We start from the raw sequence: 18864 nt of genomic DNA, 5'->3' as shown, positions 1-18864 counted from the left end.
CAGCATATATACAGGTCTTGTTTTTGTATACATTCAGCCAGGTCTGTGTCTTTTGGATGGGGCATTTAATCCATTTACATTCAAGGTAATTATCGATATGTATGTTCCTATTCCCATTTTCTTAATTGTTTTGGGTTTGTTATTGTAGGTCTTTTCCTTCTCTTGTATTTCCTGCCTAGAGAAGTTCCTTTAGCAGTTGTTGTAAAGCTGGTTTGGTGGTGCTGAATTCTCTTAGCTTTTGCTTGTCTGTAAAGGTTTTAATTTCTCCATCGAATCTGAATGAGATCCTTGCTGGGTAGAGTAATCTTGGTTGTAGGTTTTTCTCCTTCATCACTTTAACTATGTCCTGCCAGTCCCTTCTGGCTTGCAGAGTTTCTGCTGAAAGATCAGCTGTTAACCTTATGGGGATTCCCTTGTGTGTTATTTGTTGTTTTTCCCTTGCTGCTTTTAATATGTTTTCTTTGTATTTAATTTTTGACAGTTTTGATTAATATGTGTCTTGGCGTGTTTCTCCTTGGATTTATCCTGTATGAGACTCTCTGTGCTTCCTGGACTTGATTAACTGTTTCCTTTCCCATATTAGGGAAGTTTTCAACTATAATCTCTTCAAATATTTTCTCAATCACTTTTTCTCTTCTTCTTCGGCGACCCCTATAATTCGAATGTTGGTGCGTTTAGTGTTGTCCCAGAGGTGTCTGAGACTGTCCTCAGTTCTTCTCATTCTTTTTCCTTTATTCTTCTCTGCAGTAGTTATTTCCACTATTTTATCTTCCAGGTCACTTATCCGTTCTTCTGTCTCAGTTATTCTGCTATTGATCCCTTATAGAGAATTTTTAATTTCATTTATTGTGTTGTTCATCATTGCTTGTTTGCTCTTTAGTTCTTCTAGGTCCTTGTTAAACTTTTCTTATACTTCCTCCTTTCAACTTCCAAGATTTTGGATCATCTTTACTATCATTATTCTGAATTCTTTTTCAGGTTCACTGCCTATTTCCTCTTCATTTGTTAGGTCTGGTGGGTTTTTATCTTGCTCCTTCATCTGCTGTGTGTTTTTCTGTCTTCTCATTTTGCTTATCTTACTGTGTTTGGGGTCTCCTTTTTGCAGGCTGCAGGCTCATAGTTCCCGTTGTTTTTGGTGTCTGTCCCCAGTGGCTAAATTTGGTTCAGTGGGTTGTGTAGGCTTCCTGGTGGAGGGGACTAGTGCCTGTGTTCTGGTGGATGAGGCTGGATCTTGACTTTCTGGTGGGCAGGTCCACGTCTGCTGGTGTGTTTTGGTGTGTCTGTGGCCTTATTATGATGTTAGGCAGCCTCTCTGCTCATGGGTGGGCTTGTGTTCCTGTCTTGCTCATTGTTTGGCATGGGGTGTCCAGCACTGTAGCTTGATGGCCGTTGAGTGGATCTGGGTCTTAGCATTGAGACAGAGATCTCTGGGAGAGCTCTCGCTGCTTGATATTACGTGGAGCTGGGAGGTCTCTGGTGGACCAATGTCCTGAGCTCGGCTCTCCCACCTCAGAGGCACAGGCCTGGCACCCAGCCGGAGCACCAAGACCCTGTCAGCCACACGGCTGCTAGTGTTGGGGGGTCTCCTGTGTAGGCAGGGGGTGGCTGTGGCTCACCGTGGGGACAAGGTCACTGGCAGCAGAAGTTCTGGGAAGTGCTGCTTGGCGTGAGCCGTCCCAGAGTCTGCCATTAGCCCCACCAAAGAGCGGGGTAGGCTCCAGCTGTGTGATTTTGGACAAGGTTCTTGCATCTCAGTGTGCTTACCTTTCAAATGAAGTTAATAAGAATAATTTCCTCCTCCTAAGGTTGTGAATATTAAATGCTGCTGTAAAGCCCTTTGTAAAGTACTTAGAATACAGCACTTACCCTCTAAATGTTTATTCCTTTCTGTCTACTTGGTAAAATAAAGACTGTAACAATTTTTGGATTAGGAAGAATAATTGTGAATGGTCCAATGCAGAGAGAGAAGGATTTGTCCCTAAATCAGTTTTCTTCCTGCCGTTACACAGGGATCATTCTCTTATTCATTGACCTTTGTCATGAAGCTTCACCTTCCTCATGAATAATAAATGTGCAATGATTCTGTTAACATCTGCCAACCAATGAGGGAACATTGCTCTAATGATCATAGAATCAGGAATCATCACAGAGGCTGGGTAATCAGTATTGTAATCCCTATTGTACTCTGCCTGGAGTTTTTCATCTGCCTAGCCAGACATCATGTGGACAAGGTCAAATCCAGAACACATTATGCAGGATAAATTATTTACAATCCTGTCTCTAAAAGTGGACCTCATCTGTGACCTAATTAACACTCCAACTCTAAACCACATGTGGAGATCTTTTTTAAAGAGGTAGGCTTGGTGAAAACAGGAGAAAATATTGAAAAAGCATTAGGCAGAACGTATTGATTCACACAACTTTTTTTTCCCTTCTCCTTTTTACAGATATTTTAAGGTTATACCAAATAGAGGGAAGTTATGCAGTTACAGTGCTTAGAATCTGGGCAAGACAGCAGATAGAACAATGTCCCAAACTTTCTTTCAGTATCTAGTCTCTGAATCCATGGTTTAAAACAAAAAGCTGTTAAAGAGCTGTGAATAGTGGTTAAGTACTCTTCATTTACCTTCAGCATTCTATAACAATGAAGCTCAGTTTACAATTTTATAATTCTCTTACTCAGCTTCCAGAATGTTCCACATTTGTTGAAAACTACAAACAAACATATCCAAGAATCCCAGTGAATGCCAAGCAGCATAAACACAAAGAAAACCACATCAAGGCACTGCGGAATCAAATTTCTCAAAACTAGTGATGCAGAGAAAATCTTAAGTTAAGACTAATCACTGCTTTCTCATCAAAAACTATGCAAACCAGAAGATGGTGGAACAACATCTCCAAAGCATGGGAAGAATGCTTTCAACCCAGAATTTTATATCCAGTGAAAATGTCCTTCAAAGATGAAGGCAAAATGAAGACATTTCAGATAAGCGAAAGCCAAGAGCATTCATCACTAGTGAACTTGTACCACAAGGAATGCTAAAAGAAGTTCTTCAGGTTAAAGGAAAATGATACCAGATGGACACAAGAATCTATGCAAAGGAATGAAGAGTACCAGAAATGGTAAATGTGTGCGTCACATAAAAGACATTTTTCTTGTTCTTGATGTCTTTATTTTATTTTTATTTTTTAAACATCTTTATTGGAGTATAGTTGCTTTACAATGGTGTGTTAGTTTCTGCTTTATAACAAAGTGAATCAGTTATACATATACATATGTTCCCATATCTCTTCCCTCTTGTGTCTCCCTCCCTCCTACCCTCCCTATCCCACCCCTCTAGGTGGTCACAAACCACCGAGCTGATCTCCCTGTGCTATGCGGCTGCTTCTCACTAGCTAGCTATTTTACGTTTGGTAGTGTATATATGTCCATACCACTCTCTCATTTTGTCGCAGCTTACCCTTCCCTCCCATATCCTCAAGTCCATTCTCTAGTAGGTCTGTGTCTTTGTTCCTGTCTTGCCCCTAGGTTCTTCAGGACCTTTTTTGTTTTTTTTAGATTCCGTATATATGTCTTAGGGTACGGTATTTGTTTTTCTCTTTCTGACTTACTTCACTCTGTATGACAGACTCTAGGTCCATCCACCTCACTACAAATAACTCAATTTCGTTTCTTTTTATGGCTGAGTAATATTCCATTGTATATATGTGCCACATCTTCTTTATCCATTCATCTGTCGATGGACAATTAGGTTGCTTCCATGTCCTGGCTATTGTAAATAGAGCTGCAATGAACATTTTGTACATGACTCTTTTTGAACTATGGTTTTCTCAGGGTATATGCCCAGTTGTGGGATTGCTGGGTCATATGGTAGTTCTATTTTTAGTTTTTTAAGGAACCTCCATACTGTTTTCCATAGTGGCTGTATCAATTTACATTCCCACCAACAGTGCAAGAGGGTTCCCTTTTCTCCACACCCTCTCCAGCATTTATTGTTTATAGATTTTTTAATGATGGCCATTCTGCCAGGTGTGATATGATACCTCATTGTAGTTTTGATTTGCATTTCTCTAATGATTAATGATGTCGAGCATCCTTTCATGTGTTTGTTGACAATCTGTATATCTTCTTTGGAGAAGTGTCTGTTTAGGTCTTCTGCCCATTTTTGGATTGGGTTGTTTGTTTCTTTGATATTGAGCTGCATGAGCTGCTTGTAAATTTTGGAGATTAATCCTTTGTCAGTTGCTTCATTTGCAAATATTTTCTCCCATTCTGAGGGTTGTCTTTTGGTCTTGTTTATAGTTTCCTTTGCTGTGCAAAACTTTTAAGTTTCATTAGGTCCCATTTGTTTATTTTTGTTTTTATTTCCATCTCTCTAGGAGGTGGGTCAGAAAGGATCTTGCTGTGATGTATGTCATAGAGTGTTCTGCCTATGTTTTCCTCTAAGAGTTTTATAGTGTCTGGCCTTACATTTAGGTCTTTAATCCATTTTGAGTTTATTTTTGTGTATGGTGTTAGGGAGTGTTCTAATTTCATTCTTTTACATGTAGCTGTCCAGTTTTCCCAGCACCACTTATTGAAGAGGCTGTCTTTTCTCCACTGTATATTCTTGCCTCCTTTATCAAAGATAAGGTGACCATATGTGCGTGGGTTTATCTCTGGGCTTTCTATCCTGTTCCATTGATCTATTTTTCTGTTTTTGTGCCAGTACCATACTGTCTTGATTACTGTAGCTTTGTAGTATAGTCTGAAGTCAGGGAGCCTGATTCCTCCAGCTTCGTTTTTCGTTCTCAAGATTGCTTTGGCTATTCGGGGTCTTTTGTGTTTCCATACAGATTGTGAAATTTTTTGTACTAGTTCTGTGAAAAATGCCAGTGGTAGTTTGATAGGGATTGCATTGAATCTGTAGATTGCTTTGTGTAGTAGAGTCATTTTCACAATGTTGATTCTTCCAATCCAAGAACATGGTATATCTCTCCATCTATTTGTATCATCTTTTAATGTCTTTAAAAGATACTTAACTACTTAAAGTAAGAGAAACAACAGTATATTATGGGATTTATAACATTTGTAGAAGTAGAATGTATGAGCACAAGAGCACAAAGAATGGGAGAGATGGGATGGACATATATTGTTATATGATTCTTACATTATATGTTAAATGCTATAACCTTTAAAGTAAACTGTGATAAGTTAAAGTTATATATTGTAAAGCTCAGAGCAACGACTAAATTTCTTAAAAAGGAATAACTAATAAGTCAATAGAGGAGATAAAATGGGTTCATAAAAAATAATCCAAGGGAAGAGAGGAAAAGAGGAAAAAAGGAATAAAGAACAGATGGGACAAACAGGAAGTGTGGGACTGCTGTTGTTTCTGATATCTTATGCCTATCAGGTAAGAAATCACAAAAGGAGTAGGGAGGGGAAATAAAGCAATTTGTTCAAATTGTATATTTGAACACTAAGGACTGTTTTTTTCTCCTAAAGGTAACTTAAATTTGGAATCCTTTAAAAATATGAACGATAGGTCTTCGCTTGCTTTTAAGGACAAGGAGTATATTTGTTAAGTTGAAGGAGAGTGAAAATGAAAATGGGAAAGAATATTAATAAACCACTTAACTAAGAAATGAAAAAAAAAAGAAATCACCAAAGGAAACACCTAAAACATTTTATATTTACCTCTCAAAAATGGAATGAGGGCTTCCCTGGTGGCGCAATGGTTGAGAGTCTGCCTGCCGATGCAGGGGACATGGGTTCGTGCCCCGGTCTGGTAGGATCCCGCATGCCGCCGAGTGGCTGGGCCCGTGAGCCATGGCCACTGAGCCTGCGCGTCTGGAGCCTGTGCTCCGTAACAGGAGAGGCCACAGCAGTGAGAGGCCCGCGTACTGCAAAAAAAAAAAAAAAAAAAGGAATGAAATAAAGAATAAATAAGCATGATATCCAGATTCCCACAAATGGAATTCAGTAGCTTTTGTTGATAACATCAACTATATTCTGATTCATTCAGCATTGAAATCAGTTTCTGTTTATCATGATAAAAGAGATTATTTTGGTTCAGAAGTGCCAGCAACCTGGCACAACTTGGATACATTTGAAAGAAGGAACAGATCAGGCAAAGGAGTGTTGGGAAAAGGAGACCTGAGGTGCTCAGTGCTGTCACATTGGGTAGTGGCATTAGAAATCAGTGAGATTAGGATAGGCTCTGAAAGTGAAATTTAAAATCGAGCAGAGATATTCAAATTGTATCCTAGGCCAGTTAATATTTGACTATAAACTGACTGACTGTATTAACATACCTAAAGAGAAAAGGTATATCTTATAACAACCTTAATCATTGTATCAGTTAGGAATGCTTTTGACTACAACTAACAGAATAACCTACTTACAGTAGCTAAAGCCATGAAAACTTAAAAAACTCAATTAGAAGACTGGAGGTAGCCAGTTTCCGGGCTAGTTCAGCAATTAACCATGTTACAGAGGAACTGGGCTTTTGAAACTCTTCCACTCTGCCAATTATTCTCAACTCATCTCTTGAACATAAAAGGGCTGCAGTAGCTCCGAGCATCATTTCCTCACATCTGCATCCTAAACAGGGAGGAAAGGTCAGGAGCTAAAATCTTTCTCTGGCTGAGGCTCTGTCTTTTTATCTGGAAAGGAACATCTTTACTAGAATACTCCAGAAGTCTTCCCTTTATGTCTTATTGGACAGTACTGGGTAATATGGCTACCCATGGCTGCAAGGGAGGCTGGGACAGTGAGTATTTGGCACGGGGGAACAGAGATGCTATGTTTGGCCAAGATGAATTGTGATTCGTTCTTTGAGGTTGAGCACGTTGCTGCCCTGAACAAAATTGGAATGCTGTTAGCAAGGAATTAGAAGGGAATAGCTGTAGTCTAGGCAACTAAATGTATCTACTAGGATCAGTCCTGGAAGCATAGGAAAAGAATCTCAGACGCCAAAATTGGCGCCTCCTGCTCTGGCACTGTAGTGGAATCAGAATACCCTGATGCAAGAACTCCAGTAGCTGAATCTTGAGATCAGTCTTTGCATATTGTGGAGATGGATACTTACGTTTCTCCTTATTCATTCATTTAATAGATTTTTATTGAATCAGGTGTTGTTATAGACGCTGGAATTTTAGCAGTGGAAAAATCAGACAAAAATGTCCTCATGGCGCTTACATTCTAGTGAATGTGTCTTAGCTGAATGCAACTGATTCCTTGCTTATCAGTAAATTTTCTGATTATGACCGGGTTTCTCATGCCCCCCAAGCAGTCTCACATCTAATTATGAATTAAGAAATTGATATTCTTATTTCATGTATCAGTCTCTTGGTTGATGTGAGTCTTCCTAAGGACATAGATTCACCTTTAGTGAAGTGACAACTCAAGTTTCTGACTTGCACATCTCAGGGCTAGTACCTGAACCATGGTAAATTCAACAAGGCATTTCAACCCTGTGAGCCATTGTGGAAGACAGAGAGCTACACAGCTTTCTCCAGTTAATAATCCAATAGTGCATGTTTTCCCTATTTGGAATGTTTAGGCTTACTCATATGTGTGAAAGGGATACAAGAAGGAAATATTAAATTATAAACATTGAAATCTATCAAAAAAAAAAGTCCTGACCTTGAAACCGTGATTTGTGCAATGTATTATGAATGAATTGGATTCAGATTCATCCTCAGGGGCTTCCCTAGTGGTGCAGTGGTTGAGAATCCGCCTGCCAATGCAGGGGATACCGGTTCACGCCCTGGTCCGGGAAGATCCCACATGCCACGGAGCAACTAAGCCTGTGCGCCATAACTACTGAGCCTGTGTTCTAGAGCCCACGAGCCACAACTACTGAGCCCACGTGCCATAACCACTGAAGCCTGTGCGCTTAAAGCCCATGCTCTGTAACAAGAGAAGCCACTGCAGTGAGAAGCCCATGTGCAGCTACGAAGACCCAACACAGACAAAAAAAAAAAAAATCATCCTCAGAGGATTCAAGGTTAAAAAAATTTCCTATTCATGGGCATTTAGATTGTTTCCTTTTTTCCCTCCCTGCCATTTCAAACAATGCTATTATGAACATTCTTGTATATGTCCTTGAGTACAGGAGCAGTAATTTATAGGGTACTTGCCAAGGACTGGAATGCTGGGTCAAAGCATATAATATTTGGATTCAACTTTATGAAATAGAGCCAAATTGTTCTCCAAAGTGATTCTGCCATTCACAACTTCTACCAGCAGTGAATGAGAGTTCTTAGCGCTCTCCATCCTCACCAACAGTTGGTAATTTCACTTCATGGTTTTTGCTTATCTGATGGGTATAAAATGGTATCTTATTGTGGTTTGAATTTTATTAATGTGATATTGATCTTTTCATATGTTTATTGGCCATATATTTTTTCTTCTATTGAATTGCCAATTCAAGCAAGTTCAGAATTTTTATATTTTCATGGTGAATTTTTTCTATTCTCACGTTTGTGCCTCTTTATTTTTATAGTGGTTTTTTATTTAAAGTACATTTTTATGAAATAAATACAGCCAATACAGCTTTTTTTTGGTAAGTATTTACCAGATATGTCTTTTCTCCCAATCTTGACTTTAACGTTACTGTATTATACCAAGAACAGGCAAGTAGGAATGGTCCACCCCAGTTACAGAAAATAAGGGCCCTGTAGCCCCAGTACCAGGTTGCATCTGGTTTTGAATTTCATGCTTGTTTCTGTCCCCTTATCACTTACTGTTTCCATGGTGGACAGGACCAAGGGGTGGATAAGAATGATATGTATGTAAGGATCTAGCCAATAAATGAGACAGACTCAGATCCACCTGAAAGGATCAAATTAAATAGTAATAAGTTCTGAATCTATTTTTGCCAAAACACAGTGGAAAGGAAAGAAGTAGAAATAGAGTTTCCTTATTTACTGGCTTGAGATAGAAAAGAGTCCTAGATTAGGAAAATTAACATTCAGATATAGGATTCTGAAATGACAAATTTCAAAACATTTTGTTTACAGTATGTTGGGGAGCCATTTGAGGATAACACATCCATTAAGTTAGAACCATGTGTCATTACTTTATAATTTAGTAAAGTAAAAATTAGATGTAGAATACATTTGTCCACATGGGGAAACAAACCAGAAAGGGAGAAATATTGGCTGAAGGCTTAGAAAATGCTGAATATGTACATGAGAGGGGAACTTGAGGATTATGATTTGAGGCCTTGTGATCATCTAGTTTTCGAGATGCCTTCTCATTTCCCAGTTCGGTTCCTCTGACTGTGCAGAATCCCCTGATTCCAACAACGATTGCTGTTATACATGGCTGGGATCATGAGTCTACTTCCCCAGATCTACCCGCATCATCAGTTTTTCAGGGCAAGTCTGGGGTATAAGCCTATGCCCTCTGGTGAAGGACACCATTGACTGCACGTCTGGTAATAGCTATTTGGGAAGTTCTTGCTAGCCATTCTGATTTTTGGGAAAGTTACTTAATGCCTGTAAACCCTGATTTTTCCTTATCTGTAAAATGGGAATAATGGGAATACTGATCTCCTATGGTTGTTGTGAGGATTAAACAAGATAATTGAGCGATAAGTTCTCAACAAATAATATTATCCTTACTGCTATTCCCTCTTTGTTCAACAAATATAGATTTTCAACGTGTTAGGCACTGAGGTAAGTACTCAATACATGGTAGCTATCATACTGCTATTTAGCCATTTCATCAATCCATATTATTATATAATTACAGGGTATCAGGCACTGTGCCAAGTTTAGGAGCCAGTAAATAAAGACAGAACCTTCAAGACTCTGGATAAGCTTTTCTGGTTCTACCAATGGGAATCCTCTTCTCCCTTATGAGTTCTTTGGAATTCTTCAATGATATCTTCTCTGCAGTGAAAGAGATCACTGTCAGATGCCTTCCTACAATGTGCCAGTTTCTGGCTGACTGTAGGATGGAAGAGGGGTATAAAGGATATGAAAAGCCTTTGCCCCACATAGGCAAGTGGCAGATAACCTGCTCCTGATGGGGCTTTTGCTTTTGCTTCTCCTTTCCTTTCCTTTTCCTATCCCTATCCCTATCCCTTTCCCTTTCCTTTCCCAGAACCTAGTGTACTAGGGAAAAAGTTCTGCCGAAGTACCAGGGGAAAAACTCTACTGTAACAGGAGAAAAGAATATAGACACAGAGCAACACAGACCAGAAGAAAGTAGTGGACTTGCCTTTTTACAGCCCACAGGGGAAACGCAGCCCTTCAGACTTCTTCCACTCCATAGCCTTCAGCTGGGTGTCAGTCATCGGTTCCTTCTGCATGAGACAGGCCAGGGGTTAGAAAAGGATTGAGGATTTCCTTGGGCTTGAATCCTGCAAGTAAGTAGAAGAGGGGAGAAAAGAAAGAGGCCCTTGCCATGGTTACAAAAAATCAGACCTTTCCCACTGCCAACATTCATGTGCTTTCAGGCGTTGTAATGTTACAAAGAGTTGCTGTCTCTTTCCCTACTAAATGCCTACTTCTGTTAATCAAGCTTTCCTAGAAGGTGCCAGACCCCAAGAATAGGGATGAGAGAGGGAGGGGAAAAAACAATCCTTTATGGCAATAGGAAAAAAAGTTATTTTTAATTTAAAAACATCTCAAAGAGTTTAGATGAATGCATGGATAATAGATTGGTTAAATTAAATTTAGGATGCTGGGAGGCTAGCTTTTGAGGTTGACATTTACATGGTTCTCCCATATAATAAATCATCCTTTTTTTGTTTTTACTCTGATGGACTCAATCTTTAATTGGATGGATTGTGAATATGATCTGTAATGTGGACCCTTTTGTTTTTATGTTATGCTCTTGTGGAAGGTTCTTTAAATGCAATGCAGCTGGTTTTTGAAGGCTGGGTTAGGACTAAACCAGCCTTTGAAGGTGGGAGCATTGCTTACCATTCCTCTCCTTCCATTACTGCTTGAGAGCTGGTTTCCATCATCCAATCAGTTAAATTTTAACTAAATATTGAGAATTAACTTTGTGCTCAGACTCAAAATTTAAATGATGACTCCTGCCTGCAAGAAGCTTACAATATCATTGGAGTTCCGTGATGGACACTTTAAATAATTAAAGAAATAATACAAAGCAAAGTATAATTAAGTGATAAGTTGTCAGATACAGACTTAGTGAAATAGAAATGTAGAGAAAGTAAAAGTTAGTGATTACAGGAGTCAGGAAATCCTCTTAGAAGAAGTTGGACTTCAGTTGGGCTCTGCGAATCCAGGAAGGGAGGAAAGTACTCAATGAAGAGAGTACGACATGAACAGACCAGAGAAAGAAACCAGAAAGTTCAGAGCCTTAGCTTCCTCATCTGGGAAATGAGTCAGGAAGCCAGACATGAGCCCCTCTGTGGCAGAGACTGTCGTTTTCAGTTTCTTGGCTCCAGCATCAAAGCAGAGTTTCTCTCATAGAGTAGGCATTTGATATGTGTGTCTTGACTTGAACAAACATGACGTATGAAGGGGATGGTTTGGAGATTTGTCTACCCAGGGCCAAAGTTCGTGTTAGCAAGCAATGAATCTCCCTCAGGAGTCTGGGGCTTGGCTCTGAACCATCCTGAGAGAGTCACATTACTTCTCCCTGGGCGTGGAACTAAGTCCTCTGAGAATACAGCGAAAGGATGTCTTGCTTATGCAACTCATTTCCTCTGAGGACACATAGCCCTGGTTGCCTCCAGCATAAGTTTCACCTGGGTTGGGGATGATGGTGACATTGGTAGGTTACTCAGGGAACTTGCTTGCCAGGAAATGAGCAGTTGGGCCATCGGTACATTGATACCTGGCCACCTTCCATGGATGCCTTTCATTAAAATGACATTTTATTTTTTTTAACGATTTATTTATTAGTATTATTTTATTATTTGATTTTATTTTTGGCTGCGTTGGGTCTTAGTTGTGGCGTGTGGGCTCTTCGTTGTGGCACGTGGGCTTCTCTCTAGTTGCGGCATGCAGGTTTTCTCTCTCTAGTTGTGGTGCGCGGGCTCCAGGGTGAGTGGGCTCTGTAGTTTGTGGCACACGGGCTCTCTCGTTGAGGTGCACGAGCTCAGTAGTTGTGGCACGTGGGCTTCGTTGCCCCGTGGCATGTGGGATCTTAGTTCCCTGACCAGGGATCGGGTCCACGTCCCCTGCATTGGAAGGCGGATTCTTTACCACTGCACCACCAGGAAGTCCCTAAAATGACATATTTTAATTAGCCAGGTATGTGTGATAATGTGAGACAGAAGAACGAACAAACACGTTCCCATTTAATTATTTGGGAAGCGTTCTTAGCCTATTTATAAAAAGTGTATTTATGAAACTGGAAAATTCAATTTAGGTTATTTAGTCTCTTTTTCTCTAAGGGAAGAACTCTCAAATGTCACCTTCTCTTGTGGCTCTACAGGCCACTATCCTGTCTCCTCACCAAGACTCCTCCAGCACTGCATACCAGCAGAATGCATTATTTATATTGCTTCCTCTGAGATCTTATGGCACATTATTCACTGGAGCAGTTATCACAGTGCGTTTGACCACATTTCTGTTTTTTCCTCTCTGGGTGGTGGATTCCTAGAGGTCAGGAACTCTCTCTGTTTGATCTTTGTAGCCTTAGCACCCAGCAAAGCACCTGGCATATAGTAGGTGCTTAATAAATGGATTAAATTAATATATTGGCTCTATTGATTTTAATAAATTTATTTATTATATTTATTTTTGACTGTGTTGGGTCTTCGTTGATGTGCTCGGGGTTTCTCTAGTTGCGGTGAGTGGGGGCTACACTTCGTTGTGGTGCGTGGGCTTCTCATTGCGGTGGCCTCTTGCTGCAGAGCACAGGCTCTAGGCGCGTGGGCTTCAGTAGTTGTGGCACGCGGGCTCAGTAGTTGTGGCGCACGGGCTTAGTTGCTTCGCGGCATATGGGACCTTCCTGGACCAGGGCTAAAACCCGTGTCTCCTGCATTGGCAGGCGGATTCTTAACCACTGCGCCACCAGGGAAGCCCTCTATTGATTATTTTTTAAGAATTTAAGATAGAATTCATCAGAAAAATTCCTCCTATTCATTATCTTGACTTTATCTGAGACTGTAAGAGCCTCTTGGCCAAGTAAAAGCTATCCCCAGAACTGGTTTGCAGGGGATTCTAAAATGATTTCTCTCCAAGAGCCTCCAGGAAAGAAAACAGCCCTGCCAACACACCTTGATTGTAGCCCACTGAGTTGTGTGTTAGACATCTGACATCCAGAACTGTAAGATAATCAATCTGTGTTGTTTTAACCCACTAAGTTTGTGGTAGTTTGTTACAGCAGCAATAGGAAGCTAATATAGTGGGTGAGGAAAATACTGTCCAAATCACATTGTTCAGGAATAATTCACTCTTGCTGTATCAGGAGTATTTTGCATATTCCTCAGTTAACGTCATATTATATTGATTTGTTTCCGTGTTCTCGCTCTCGTAGGCTGTGTGCCTCTCCTGGTGCAAGACTGTGCTTTTTTTCATATCTGTATTCTTAGTCCCTCAAACGTCATTGAATCTCTGTGTGTTTCTATGGTGACGAAGGATGAAGTGGGGAGGCACGTGGGGCGGAGACCTGTTGATGGTGGCGTCAGCATTAGGGAGGGGAAGTGCGAGAACTGGCGGTGACCGGATGGGCTGACGATAGTTCTCAGTGGTGTGGGCTGGCGGGGCTGGAAGGCAGAGAATCTGCAGGTTCACTGCGGGCATGACGAGGAAGCGCTCAAAGCAGCTTGATTTCCATGGGGCTCTCGGTCCGGGAATGATTGAACAGACTTCTGAGTCTCCCGCATACGCCTCATCAGTAGTGAACCCCTCTCTGATTCTGTCCCACCCACTCCCTCACCCAGAGTGTTTCTCAACGCTTATAGTCCCATACAGGAAGGCACAGACTTCAGTTAGAATTGGAGCAGCTCCAATCACTAAATTATTCAATTTGGGCTTCCTGCGAGTGACACTGTTTCCGTAGTTTCCCAACACTAGATTTCAGTACGTTGAGGGGCCCTGAATGTGCCCTTTAATAGCAAAACCAAACTCTGGCAGGCTTGGCCTGAGACATTTATTCTAGTACATTAAAGCAGATTGCTCTCTCTCTCTCTCTGTGTGTGTGTGTGTGTGTGTGTGTGTGTGTGTGTGTGTGTGTGGTTAAAATTAAATACAAAATGGAGACTGGACTTGAGAATTCCCTGAGCAGACAAAACCATTTAAGCCAGTAAGCTCAACTAAATCTAGCTTATTTCATGAACATAAATGAAACTTAACCTAGGTTATTTCTTGTAAATACCTCTGACAGTCATAAAAAAGAAACCTTAAGTCATGGTCTTTAAAATGGTATGAGGTAATCACTTTTAACCAATCCCCTGCCATCTAGAACCCCCCATTGTAATAACCAGTCATTGTAAACGTTAATAACTTTCTCATTTTCACTTTTTTTTCCTCTCATTTTCACTTTATAAGCCTTGCTGTAATTTAATGCCTGTGACCTTCATATCCATCTTTGACTCTGGAAGCTCCCAGTTCCTGTTTTTATATACACAACAAACTCTTACTAAATACTATTTATTGATTTGGTGGTTTTGATTATGTTATTTCTGGATTTTTGACAGTTTTCTGACATCAGAAGTGGTATCCAAAGAAGACCCTCAACAACTCTGAGGCCAGTGAGCAACCACGTGCTGGTACCCACTGGGCCCATTGAGCTCACCACTTTCTTGCCAACCTTGCAGTCAGCCTGAATGTTGCTCTCTTTGCATGTTGAGCTCTTGGAATTTATTGTGCATACCCGTATTCTGTTTGTTGAAGCTTCTTGGTAAGTCACCCTTCTGTCTGAAAGGGGAGAAACTTGTGATTCCCTGGGATTTAGGCAATGGTAGGATGACTGAGGTCCTCACAGATTGTTTCAGGGAATCTAGAGGAAGAGATAGGTTCCACCTCATCTAAATCTCATTCTCCTCCTCCCTTAAAAACTCTTGCTTCTTGTATGTATACCTACTATGGACCAGGATCTTGTGCCTTTCTGGCAAAATGGATGAACTTTACAAAGGATAATTTGGAATTGTAGTGGCCACTTCGGGGAAATTTTAACTTAGATAAGATAGTCCACTTTACGGAGTGCCCTTGAAAAGAGGATTGCAAACCTCTCAGAGACGATGGAAGATACTCTTTGATTGGTATGCAGAAGTTTCTAAGAGACAAAATGACTCTAAAAATAGCTTTTCTAAAAGAATCCTTACAGTGCGCGTGTGCGTGTGCGCGCGCGCACACACACACACACACACACACACGCACAAAATCTTCATTAAAAAACTTTGGCCATCTGAGCAGGTAACCTTAAATTAGTCTGTCGGCCAGAAAAACAATTTGGATCCAGATTCTTTTGAGTTTTGTATTATTATGCCTGAGATATGGCTAAAATTAAAAACTATAAGACCTTTGTCTCTGTCTACATGTTTATGTATATCCATATATGTATGTATATTATATATATACATATATGATATTTTTTTGGCCACCCCGTGCAGCTTGTGGGATCTTAGTTCCCCAGCCAGGGGTTGGACCCGGGCCCTTGGCAGTAAAAGCCCCGAGTCATAACTACTGGACCGCCAGGGAATTCCCATGTATATATGATATTTTTTTTTTTTTTTTTTTTTTTGCGGTACACGGGCCTCTTACTGTTGTGGCCTCTCCTGTTGTGGAGCACAGGCTCCCGACGCGCAGGCTCAGTGGCCATGGCTCACGGGCCCAGCCGCTCCGCGGCATGTGGGATCTTCCCAGACCGGTGCACGAACCCGTGTCCTCTGCATCGGCAGGCAGACTCTCAACCACTGTGCCACCAGGGAAGCCCTACATGATATTTTTTTAATAGATCTTTATTGGAGTATAATTACTTCACAATACCGTGTTAGTTTCTGTTGCACAACAAAGCAAATCAGCCATATGCATACACATGTCCCCATATCCCCTCCCTCTTGAGCCTCCCTCCCATCCTCCCTCTCCCACCCCTCTAGGTCATGGCGAAGCACCGAGCCGATCTCCCTGTGCTATGCTGCTGCTTCCCACCAGCCAACTATTTTACATTCAGTAGTGTATATACGTTGATGCTACTCTCACTTCGCCCCAGCTTCGCCCTCCCACCCCATGTCGTCAAGTCCATTTTCTATGTCTGTCACTTTATTCCTGCCCTGCAACTAGGTTCATCAGTACCATTTTTGTTTTTAGATTCCATATATATGTGTTAGCATATGGTATTTGTTTTCCTCTTTCTGACTTACTTCACTCTGTATGACAGACTCCAGGTCCATCCCCTCACTACAAATAACTCAATTTCATTTCTTTTTATGGCTGAGTAATATTCCATTGTATATATGTGCCATATCTTCTTTATCCATTCATCTGTTGATGGACATTTAGGTTGGCTCCATGGCCTGGCTATTGTAAATAGTGCTGCAATGAACATTGTGGTACATGTCTCTTTTTGAATTATGGTTTTCTCAGGGTATGTGCCCAGTAGTGGGATTGCTGGGTCATATGGTAGTTCTATTTTTAGTTTTTTAAGGAACCTCCATACTGTTTTCCATAGTGGTTGTATCCTACCAACAGTGCAGGAGGATTCCCTTTACACCACACCCTTTCCAGCATTTATTGTTTCTAGATATTTTGATAATGGCCATTCTGACTGGCGTGAGTTGATGCCTCATTGTAGTTTTTTGACTTGCATTTCTCTAGTAATTAGTGATGTGGAGCATCTTTTCATGTGCCTCTTGGCCATCTGTATGTCATCCTTGGTGAGATGTCTATTTAGGTCTTCTGACCATTTTTTAAATGAATTGTTTGTTTTTTTGATATTGAGCTAGCTCCATGAGCTGTTTGTATATTTTGGAGATTAATCCTTTGTCTGTTGTTTCATTTGCAAATAGTTTCTCCCATTGTGAGGGTTGTGTTTTTGTCTTGTCTATGGTTTCCTTTGCTATGCAAAAGCTTTTAAGGTTAATTAAGTCCCATTTGTTTATTTTTGTTTTTATTTCCATTACTTTAGGAGGTGGGTCGAAAAAGATCTTGCTGTGGTTTATGTCAAAGAGTGTTTTTCCTATGTTTTCCTCTAAGAATTTTATAGTGTCTGGTCTTACATTTAAGTCTTTAATCCATTTGGAGCTTATTTTTGTGTATGATGTTAGGTAGTGTTCTAATTTCATTCTTTTATATGTAGCTGTCCAGTTTTCCCAGCACCACTTATTGAAGAGGCTGTCTTTCCTCCATTGTATGTTCTTGCCTCCTTTGTCATAAATTAGGTGACCATAGGTGCGTGGGTTTATCTCTGGGCATTCTATCTTGTACCATTGATCTATATTTCTGTTTTTGTGCCTGTACCATACTGTCTTGATTACTGTAGCTTTGTGGTATAGTTTGAAGTCAGGGAGCCTGATTCCTCCAACTCCGTTTTTGTTTCTCAGGATTGCTTTGGCTATTCGGGGTCTTTTGTGTTTTCATACAAATTGTAAAATTTTTTATTCTAATTCTGTGAAGAATGTCATTGGTAGTTTGGTATGGATTGTGTTGAATCTGTAGATTGCTTTGGGTAGTATAGTCATTTTCACAATATCGATTCTTCCAATCCAAGAACATGGTATATTTCTCCATCTGTTTATGTCATCTTTGACTTCTTTCATCAGTGTTTTATAGTTTTCTTAGTACAAGTCTTTTGCCTCCTTAAGCAGGTTTATTCCTAGGTATTTTATTCTTTTTGTTGTAATGGTTAATGGGAGTGTTTCCTTAATTTCTCTTTCTGATTTTTCATTGTTGGTGTATAGGAGTGCCTGAGATTTCTGTGCATTAATTTTGTATCCTGCAACCTTACCAAATTCACTGATTAGTTCTAGTAGTTTTCTGGTGGTATCTTTAGGATTTTCTATGTATAGTATCATGTCATTGGCAAACAGTGACAGTTTTACTTCTTCTTTTCCAATTTGCATTCCTTTTATTTCTTTTTCTTCTCTGATTGCTGTGGCTAGGACTTCCAAAACTGTGTTGAATAAGAGTGGTGAGTGTGGACACCCTTGTCTTGTTCCTGATCTTAGTGGAAATGCTTTCAGTTTTTCACCATTGAGAATGACGTTTGCTGTGGGTTTGTCATATATTTCCTTTGTTATGTTGAGGTAGGTTCCCTCTATACCCATTTTCTGGAGAGTTTTTTTCATAAATGGGTGTTGGATTTTGTCAAAAGCCTTTTCTGCATCTATTGAGATGATCATATGGTTTTTATTCCTTAATTTGTTAATGTGGTGTATCACATTGATTTGCATATATTGAAGAATGCTTGCATCCCTAGGATAAATCCCACTTGATCATGGTGTGTGATCCTTTTAATGTGCTGTTGGATTCTGTTTGCTAGTATTTTGTTGAGGATTTTTGCATCTATGTTCATCAGTGATATTGGTCTGTAATTTTCTTGTTTTGTGATATCATTTACTGGTTTTGGTATCAGGGTGATGGTGGCTTCATGGAATGAATTGCTCCCTCTGCAATTTTTTGGAAGATTTTGAGAATGATTGGTGTTAGCTCTTCTCTAAATGTTTGATAGAATTTGCCTGTGAAGCCATCTCGTCCTAGACTTTTGTTTGTTGGGAGATTTTAAATTACAGTTTCAATTTCATTACTTGTGATAGGCCTGTTTATATTTTCTAATTCTTCCCGGTTCAGTCTTGGAAAATTGTACCTTTCCAAGAATTTGTCCATTTCTTCGTGGTTGTCCACTTTATTGGCATATAGTTGCTTGTAGTAATATCTTATAATCCTTTGTATTTCTGCAGTGTCAGTTGTGATTTCTCCTTTTTCATTTCTAATTTTATTGATTTG

At 40.2% G+C, this 18864-nt stretch overlaps 1 long non-coding RNA gene across 1 annotated transcript in view; it reads left to right on the top strand.

The window, feature by feature from the left end:
• The window catches only part of LOC307180364, a 30253-nt gene that overhangs the window by 5981 nt on the left and 5408 nt on the right, over positions 1-18864 (top strand). The window contains exons 2-3 of the long non-coding RNA XR_013825725.1: positions 2684-3123; positions 14619-14821. This is a non-coding gene — a long non-coding RNA (uncharacterized lncRNA). The remainder of the gene's footprint in view (positions 1-2683; positions 3124-14618; positions 14822-18864) is intronic.

Source organism: Stenella coeruleoalba (assembly GCF_951394435.1).
Source record: "Stenella coeruleoalba genome assembly, chromosome: X".
Classification (NCBI taxonomy): domain Eukaryota; kingdom Metazoa; phylum Chordata; class Mammalia; order Artiodactyla; family Delphinidae; genus Stenella; species Stenella coeruleoalba.
The sequence above is the reverse complement of the archived record's forward strand: the minus strand, read 5'-3'. Positions and strand labels throughout refer to the sequence as shown.